The following is a 9,866-nucleotide window of genomic DNA, read 5'->3' as shown; positions in this document are numbered from 1 at the left end:
TTCCTCAGATCCCTGACAGAGATAAGAGTTTTTTTATTGCTTCCCCTTGTCTCTAATCACTTTTCAACAGTTTGTTGTTTGTTTTTCTCGAAGAAGCGTTCTCTGTATGGTCCAGTCAGGATTGGGAAGCGATTGGGAGCAGCTGCAGCATGGATGGGCCGTGCCCTTGGAGAAGGCTGAGGACATCATTTGGGACCAGCTTTTCTCCCAGCGGAGGATGGCGTGAGGTGAGTCCCGGCCTGCTTGGCATGGTGGGATCAGAGCTTTTGGGAGATGGCAACAAGCACAAGGAGTCTCCTGCTCTGGGCAGCTGCTGAGGGCTGGATGTGCTGTGGCTGGCTGCAGGCTGGGAATGTCCTGCCCTCCTGCTCTGCTCCCAAAGGCAGCAGTGATGGGCAGCTCTGGGCACGGCTCTGGGCACAGCCAGCATGGCCTGGGCTCTGTGGGCAGTTGGGACAAGGGGACAGGAGCCTTCAGCTGACGGGTGGTTTCTGGTTTCTCTCCTTGCAGCCAGGCTCTGCGGGTGCTGAGGCTGCCCTGGGCTCTGCCAGGGCTCTGCTGGGCTCTGCCCTGGGCACAGCTGGGCTGGCTCTGCCCTCACATTGCTCTGACAGCTTTGCATCAGACGAGCCCGTTTGAGCACAGTGCCTGAGCTTTCTCCTTTGGCAGGTGAGTGAGACTCTCCTGCAGGCCAGGAGATTGCAGCTGGGGACACACATCCAGTTGGCAAGGACCCAGACTCTCCACAGTCCCAGCTGAACCCCTGAATCTCTGCAGGAATGCCTGGATCTCCACTATTCATTCTTCATTTCTTTTTGGCTGGAATTGTGCAGTTGCACTTTCTTCCTCCTCTAGAAGTGCCATGAGTGGCCAAAGCTGGCAAGTGAGCCGTGTTCCTGAGGCAGTGCAGTCTGGAGCTGATGAATGGAGAGTTGCCCTTCCCACTTCCAAACCAGAGCAAAAGGCCGTAAGTGGGATTTTTCATCCATAAGAAACCCCTCAAAATTTCAGAGGGAATGTGCAGCTCATTCACAGAGTGAGAAGGAAGGTCATCTTCTAAAGGATTTGGGGTTTGACAGAGTTTAGATTCCCAGTCCTTTCTGGAGTTGGAAGGGCCCCAATCAATTTCCTATTGCTTTGACCACAATTTAAAATAACAATGTTGGAAACAACCCCCAAAAACTTTAAAAAAGGCTGCTGAGGTCAGTAAGATGGATCCATGCCATCAGCACATTTACAATGTAAATAACTGAGTTCTCTTTTTAAAAAGATCATTTACCTCTTAATGCAAAGTTACAGAAGATGTTTCACTAACACTTGGATTTTATTTTTATCTTTCACAATTCATCTAATTGTTTTTTTTTTTTCTTTTTCCTTTTTTTTTCCCTATATAGAGGTCCTGGCCCTCTTCCAGCCAAAGGGGAAAGGGCCCCACCAAGCCTTGTTACCCACAGATAACATGGTAAAGCTGAACACTAAAGGACCTTGTGGGCATTATTCTGGAATTAAAAAGGTGCCAGCTCCATGGACAACAGAATTATTGTTCCTAACTTGAATGAGATTGAGCAAAAAGAATGAAGAATTGTGTCACTAAAGTACTACAGATGTCTGTAATTTGTACCTTGATAGTCAGCCAGAACCTTTGTTTGCCAAAACACTACAGAGTTTCACCAAGGGATCAGTCATCAAAAATGTTTTGAAAATGTAAAGACCAAGGTAGCCAAAGCACTCAGTGTCACTAATTGCTGGGTATGTTCTCAGCTGAAGCTGGGAGGAATGGGGTTCCCTTGGAGGTCCCACCCTGTGGGGTGGCCAGAACTCTGTCAATGGGCTCTGCCTCGTAACGGAGTCAATGAAGGGACAGTTACAGAAAACTCTGCTGTGGGACACAGGAATACAATGATCAGTGAGACAGGATTCACTCAGATTTCCCGTCAGGAGAAACCCAACCCTGTTATAGTTCTAGAGGCAACAGTGTCAGAAGATTTCTGTGCTTTACCATCACTGCCAATGCCAGTAGAACTTGGGGTGCTGCAGCTGGTCAGTGTCAGTGTCACACCACTCCCAGCTGCAGGGCCACCATTTAGGCTCCTTCAGCAACAAGCACACGGAAGACTTAGGGCCCAGAGAACATTTTCCACTCAAAGAGTGTCTTGGGTTTCAGAAAGCAAAAGATTCTGGTTCACCCTGCGCCCCATGTGCGCTGCCCTGTCCTGTGGAGTTGACATGAAGTAGCTGAATGGATTATTAGAATAGGTAGCAAATGATGCTGTTAAAATGTCCAATAGCACATCCTATGAGCTCCAACAAACACAAATGGGGACTCCAGAGAACTACACGGCCTCGGATTATCTACTTGCTGGCCAAGGAGGAACCTGGGCTATCAGGGGATGAGGATGTTGCACTGCTAGCCGTGATGGGTTTGAAGGCCAACAGCCAGGAATCACCTTGGCAGAAAGAGCAGTAGAAGAGTGGCAGAAAGAAGAAAATTCTTCTGGGTGGGATTGGCTTCATGGCTGCCAAATTGGAGGCTGCTGTGAAATGCATTCGTGGCAGGGCCTGTCATCATTGCAGTGTGTGCACTTGGTGAGTTGCTGGGACACTTTGTGCTGGGAAGTGGAGTATTGAGACCTTTCTTAAAAGATAGTGTCAAGAAAAGAGAGGCATTTGGTAAATAAGAGAGAAGAGCAACAATTTAGGCATGTTTTAAAAGGAATGTGAATAGCTCTGAGTAATAAACTGCACTTAATTGTAGAACAAGAGGAGATGCCTTTTTGCTTAATACTTAAATGTAAGCTGTGTTACTGAAAGAATTGTTACAAAGGTTGTAGTTGATTGTAGGTCTCAGGACCAGTCAAAGTACCAAGGCCTGAACAGGCTCTGAGGCAAAGCTCACCTCTAGATGAACCTTCCAAGCAAATGTTGTATTTGTATCCACTCATTAACGAAGCATGATTAACAACATGATCCATGTATGTGTTCCTTGATAAAACATGGATTTATCTTTCTGTATTTAGAAACAGACAAGGCCCCATGTGGCCTTGTTTGGGGGTGAAGGATCAAAGTCAACTCCCTTGGTTCCTCCTTCAGCCCTGGCCAGGCTTTGGGAGAAAGCAGTCAGGAGAATGAAAGCAGATGTTCTCACACTAGCAGTGATGCCAGCTTGTTTGTTAAACAGTGTAAAAGCTGGGTCCTCTCACAGCTTTGGGGTTGGAGCTTCATTGGCTGCAGAGGTGGAGGCACCTGCAGGAATTCCCAGTGTCTGGGAGTGGCTCTCCAGTCCTTGCCTTCCCCCAGCTGGTGTGTGGCTGTGGATGATGCTAAAACCTGAGGCTAACTGGTGATGGATCTTTCCTTAGTCACTCCAGGGAATCTCTGGTAACAATGACTGGATGCATTGCTGAGCTTTTTTGTAATGCTTTGCTAATGATGATGTGATTTGCTGAGCTTATCCTTTTGTAATTCTTTGCAGCTGTGCATGATATAAATGACACAATTCCTTCAGTTGGTGTCTGTGTCTTTGGTGCTGACCCTGCCCACTGGTGAAACAGGGCCCCCTCCAGCCTAAGTGTTACCTGGGAAGAGAAAAGCCATCACTCCAAATGTCCCCCCTTCCTCCTTGTTCCCCCCACTTTATACCCTGAGCGTGATGCCCTATGGTCTGGGGTATCCCCGGGGTCAGTGGGGGCCACCTGTCCTGGCTGTGTCCCCTCCCAAGCTCTCCCGCAGCCCCAGCCCCTCTCCAGCGTGGCCAGAGGAGGGGCAGGCCAGGCTTTGGCTCAGTGGGAGCTCAGCAAGAACAAAAGCATCTCTGTGTGCCCAGCCCTGTGCTCAGCACCCGGCCCAGCAGCGTCTCAGTGCCAGGGTCTGTGCCATCAGTCCCTGCCAGGGGTTTCCATGGCACCTGCCAGGCCAGGTGACCCAGGTGTGGTGTCCCAGTGAGGGCTGCCATGCAAACAGTGCCCAGCACTGCCCCTTTCTGTCTGCCTGACCTGGCCTTGGCCCTGGCCCTGGTGTTTGCTGCTGGTTCCGCGGCGCCTGACCGGCCCGCGCGGCACAGGGCAGGCGGCCACGGCACAAACCCACAGCAAGGGCTCCCCTCTGGCTCTGGGCAGTGACAGCAGCCCTGAGCAATGGGCTGGCGCAGTGGGCTCGGTGCAGTGTCCATGGCAGCAGTCCCTTGCAATGGCCAGTGCAGGTTGGGATGATGATCCACCCTCACAGCCGGCCCAGGGCAGGTGTGCGGTGCCCTTCCCCACAGCCTGTCTGCACAGAAGCACTTCCAGGGCTCTCTGCATTTCCCTTCCCTCACTCCTGAGTCACTCACACACCTCCCAAGGACCCACTGGGAGCTTTGAGCTGCAAGGAGTGCAAAGCTGGTCTGTCCTTCAGGAGTTGCTCTCATTCTGCCCTGAGCCAACTCTGGATTTGTGTTCATTGCAGAACTTCCTGTGTGTCTACATCATTCCTTGCAGGGCTCTGCCTTGCGGAGGGGGAACCTCCTTGAGGTACCTGGGGCTTGGCACACACTTGAGGAGTGTGTCTGTTTTAAATAGGGAAGCTTAGGAGTTTTAGATTCCTTCAAAAAATAAAATAAGAAAACCCCTCTTTGCCTGAGCGCAGCCATTTCTCCAAGCACAGCAGGTCCCAGGTGACTGAGCAGAGACAGGACGGGCTTGGGCTATGTGGAGCAAGGTTGTCCACACTGCTTCAGACCTCAAGGCACAGCTTCTCTGACTAGGCCAGACATCCTCAGGAGAGTCCCTGGGCCAATATCAGTTGCTGAATGCTGCAGTCACCTCTGCTCTAAATAGAACAATCATAAAATATACTCTTCAAAGAGGAATGTGGATTTTTTGGAAGCTCTTGCAAATAGTTTTCCATCAGTATTGTAGGAAAACTTCCTAATGGACTGCACTAGAGCAGAGGGAAATCAGGGCAGAGCCATGGTTTGTCAGGACGTGCTTGATCCCAGTGAGTCCCGTGGTGCATTTAGAGCTGAGCCCTGGAAGCTCAGGGCCTGAGAGGAGATTGCGCCAACCTAACCAGGAGTCAAAGTCCGAGGGAAAACCCAAAGTGTCTCAAAGCATGAATGGGTCCCCTGAGGTCCATCCACAACACAGACCCCTCATGGACTCGTTGGAGGAGAGAATTGGAGGCCAGGATGGCACAAACCTCTCAGAGACTCAGTGTGGGAAGGAAAAAGGGAAGTACCTTAAAAGAACTGCACTACCTTGAAGCATTAATGATCCCCATTGAGTGTTGTTACTGACAAAGAATCTCCAGGGACCAATTCCAGCTGATAATTGGAGGCCATGGTTGCACAAAGCTCTCAGGACTCCAAGGCAAAGCCCAAGTCCTTTGAAGAAGCTGCAGTCCCTGGGAGCATGAAGGAGGGCCCAGGGCCATTGCTGCCCAAGGCTGCCCAGGCCAGGAGTGCAGGGAGGCAAAGGCTCTGTGTGGGCAGCTCAGCTGCTGAGCAGAGCCTGGGCTGGCTGGAGGCAGCAGAAAGGCCAAGGCCTGAGCCCCAGCCCAGGGAAGGCAGATCCTGTCCCTGCCCGCTTGCTCAGGGCTCTGCCGGGAGCACTGGCACATGGAGGGGTGCTGAGGGCAGGACAAGGGATGGCAGTGCCCAGCCTGGCTGGGGCTGTGCCAGGAGGCCCCAGTGCCTCAGGACAAGGTGTCTCCTCCTCACAGCCCTTGGTGGCAAGACGCTGCTGGGCCCCAGGGCACCAAGGCTTGGCTTCTCCTGGCCACTGCCAGCCTTGCCAGGGCCCTTGGCCATGTCCAGCACAGCTTGTCCTGCGCTGTCCCACAGCTCTGCTGTGTCCCTGCAGGCTGCACACTCCCATCTCGCTGCCCCCGGGCCCTGCCCTGCCCCATCCAGCCCTGCCCTGCCCCTGCCATGCCCAGGCCATGTCTGCAGTCCCCCCAGCCAATGGGTGGGGGTGGGCAAGTGTTCCCGAGGGCACAGGGAGGGGACAGCTGGGCTGGACTGACCCAAGGGATCTCCCATTCCATGCAATGTCACGGTCAGCAATAAACTGAGGGAAAGGAAGGGGATAGGGCTGGCAGGGAGAGCTGTGGATGTTTTCTACCAAGACATTTCTCACACAAAACACAAAGTACACGTTCTTGATCCTGTCCTGCCAGGAGGTGGCTGGACATTGTCTGCTGATGGGAATCAGCAATAGGGGATTGATTTCATTTGTTGTTTCTTTGCTTCCACCTGTGGCCTTTGCCTTTTGAAGCCCTTGCTGAGGAGGGTGTAGAAGCCCATAAGATCAGGACCTGGTTTGCGTATCCCAAACATCAAAAACTGGATGGCTGTGGGACCAACCAAGGATTGGTAAGGACAGCCAAGACTTCTTGGCAATAACACACTGTGAGGAAGAACAGGCTGTGGCTGCAGAAGGGGCCATGCAGATAAAGGCAGAACTTTTCCAGGACAAACATCCTTGCTCTGGCTCCTGGGCATATGCAGGACATGGCCCAAGTGCAGGAATGAGAAGTGGGCATGGACTGTGGGGGGATCAACACCACCAAAGACCCCCAAAGCCTCTGAGCCATTTCCAGAAAGGTTTAGCAGAACAAACTGCACGTGATAAATCATTTGCACAGAAAGTGAGACACTTATTGCCAGGGCAGGGAAAAGTGATCAGTGAAGAGGTCCTCCCACCAAGCCCAGGCACATTTGTGCCCCAGCACCCAGGACATCCCATTGGCTGGATCAATGCTGGAACCAGGACTGGGGATCTCCTCTCTCTCTAATTTCCTTTCTCTCTGCCCCTCTGATTCACATCTCTGTGTCTCTCCTGTCTGTGTCTCTCTTCCCTTTCACCTTTCCTCTTGTGCCTTTATACAAAACATACTGACATGCCCTTTTATAGCTCAGGGACTGACATCCCAGTTTCTATGCCAAATGCATAATGAATTAATAAAACTTTATAGGCCTTTGTGGACTCTCTGAGCTTTTTAATTTCTTTCAGCCACGAGCATCTACAAAACATGGGTGTCTCCTTTGCCTTAAGTTTGGGAGATCACAGAGAGAGAGGGAGAAAGAGGCTCGCTGGGCCCCTGATGGCCGCACACATTTAACCCGCCAGTGTTGTTCGGCTCAGCTTTTCTCTAACAGGCAGCATTAACCAGATGCAGCTGCGCAAGGGTTTCCAGCAATTTGGCATCATCCACAAAGGACTTGGAAGTGCATTTTGTCCCATGGCACAGGGAATATATGAATATTCCATTGTAGTCAAGGGCTGGTCACTGCGGGATGTCACCAGGGTGTGGCTGCCAGGAGGACTCTGTTCCATGGACAGCATTTGACCCTCATTGTTCAGCCAAATTCCCACTCACCCCATGTTCCATTCCTTCAGCCCATCTCTCTCCAATCTGGCTTTGAGGAGACCCAGCAGACCATGTCACAGACCCTGCTAAGGTCTGGGCAAACAACATCCCCTTCTTTTCCTTCCCACGTGGGTTCTGCCGTCCCTGCCTTGTGCTGCCAGTGCGTGGAATGGCTGCAGGAGGATTTGCCACATCCCCTTCCCTGCTGAGCCTGACCAGTCTGTGACTGTACCCATCCCCTCCCTGCCTTGTTTGCAGACTGGTTCTATGTCTGCCCTTCCCAAGTGCCCAGGACCCTCTGGGATGGCTCTGGCCTTTCCAGGGGCTTTGAGAGAGGTCTCACAGTGACACTGCCCAGCCTTCTCAACATCCCTGACACCAAAGGCCTCTGCCACATCCCTCAGTTCCAGGTCAGTGCCCAGGGCATGGCACAGCCCTGTCCAGGTCCTCAGGGTGGTTCAGAAGGGAGGCAGCTGTGACTTCTCCCTGCAGACCCACCGCTCTAATGTCCCTCTGTGCAGTCCATGGCTGTCCTGAGCATTTCCCCTGGAGCCTCCCTGCCCTGGATATTTCTCTCCATGCAGCCCTCAGCACATTGCAGGAAAGAATTTAGGTGGTTTCCCAGAGGATGATACTCTCTGAGTTGTGAGAAGCGACGTTCACTTTTAAGGATTTTAAAGGTTTACTAAAAACTTTAACAAAATACAACAAAGGTCTGAATAAGGAAAAAGGACGGTGCAATGCTGGGAGTTGGCAACCCCGGCAGCCATGAGCTCATCTAGAAATTGGCTGCTCCCATTTTTGTACCCCTGGGGGTTGCCTCAGGCAACCCTGGCCCCTGCCAAGGTCTGTCAGTCGACTCTTCTTTGCTGTTCATCCGTGGAGGTTTCTTTCCTGCCACTTGATGGGAGGTGAGGTGTTGTCATGCTGCACTTCCTAGTAACAAGCTCGCCCTTTTCTCAAATGTTTTATGCAAAGCCACAGGTACGCACCCTCCTTCCTCATGCCTGGACTACTGAGGCCCTCTCTTGGCAACTGTACGGGCTGGGGAAGATGGACTATGGGGAGAACAGAGGACATCTAAACAACAAATCACAACAATGCAACTATAAGTCAATAAACTTTCCTTAACATACATATAATATTAATCTCTGAATTGCAAGAGCCAACCATTGCATTAGGCATTTCTAACAGAGTGAAGTGGCCTCAAGGCACTGTTTGTGCTACTGGAATTGTGCCACCCCCAAGTGCTGATGATGGTTTTCATAGTAAAAGGGTTTTTAAATCCTGGGGATTTAGGGTTAAAAGGAAAATTAAGCTTAGTAAGCCCTGGAAAAAAAAAAAACCTAGGTACATGTAGGCCTTGTACCTTGCTAGAACTGCACCTGTGTAGCTAGTACATGATAAATGATATACTTGTTAGATGTGATGATTGTTTAGTAACTAAATATAATTACTGTTTAATCATAAGAATAAAAATGAGAAACTGTGGTCAGGGGCCTCAGAAAGATCATGAGAAACTCATGCTTGAATAAAGTCAATGTATACAATAGAACAATATAAAGTTAATCATTAATATGTAAGTTATATAATGATAGAATATAAAATAAATTCAGCTCAAAAGCCATGTGAAGTCAGATTTGGGTCTGTATCCCTGATTCCCAGAGCTCTCAATAAAAGCGCCTGCATATAATCATATCCCATGATTATGTGTGTTCCTGAACGCTGACAATCTGTTCTATGGTCCTTATCAAGTCCCCCCTTTTCCTGAGACACACTTCCGTATGGGAACTAGTTTCTTAATACTTATATTTCATTTTGCAGCATAGGAAAACTTTGTTTTCTAACATGTTTTCTAATATGTCTTCTTCTGCACTCTTGTTGGCTAAATGTTTCCCCAATTCCAGTTTGGTCTTATCCACTTGGTGTGCTCTGCAATGCCTGATGGCAACTTCCTCTGGTTTCTGGATACTTTCAAGTGAACCCAAGATTTGTTCTCTGTTTTTGATCGGAGCTTTGATATGTCAAAAGGTCTTTTTCTTTCCAGAAGTCCCATGTTCATGTACCACTCCAAAGGCATATTCTGAATAATTTCAAATGTAAACTAATTTTCCTCTACTCGATTCCAAAGCTCAAGTGACTGAAATTAGTTCTACTTTCTGGGCTGAAACATTAGAGAGGAGTGCTCCCAATTAGATTACATCGGGTTGTGGAGTCACTGCATATCCAGATATTTGGATAGGAAGTCTAGGGGCCTGGTGCTCTGACAGACCAGCTGCTCCTGCTGCCTGCTCTGCCTTTGGCATCTGCTCTACTGAGGGTATGGCAGCTGCAGCAGGATTTCCTGTGGCAAGAGGTACCACTGCTGACATAGCCCTGGGACTCCAGGGGCCCGTGGCTGTGCCCTCCAGCACAGGGGTGTCACCCACAGCAGGGCACGGGGGGAAGGTGAAGGGCATTAGAAGGGAGAGAAACCAGCGTCTAGGGACTGTGTGAGGGAAATAACAATTTATTTCCTT

At 50.3% G+C, this 9,866-nt stretch overlaps 1 pseudogene; it reads left to right on the top strand.

Moving 5' to 3' along the window:
- Positions 1–217: 217 nt before the first annotated feature.
- LOC144247839 (serine/threonine-protein kinase pim-1-like) overlaps positions 218–9,866 on the top strand; it is a 93,090-nt pseudogene continuing 83,441 nt past the window's right edge.

This window comes from Lonchura striata, chromosome 32 (assembly GCF_050655825.1).
Source record: "Lonchura striata isolate lonStrDom1 chromosome 32, ASM5065582v1, whole genome shotgun sequence".
Lineage (NCBI taxonomy): Eukaryota > Metazoa > Chordata > Aves > Passeriformes > Estrildidae > Lonchura > Lonchura striata.
This window is presented reverse-complemented; position numbering and strand designations above follow the sequence as displayed.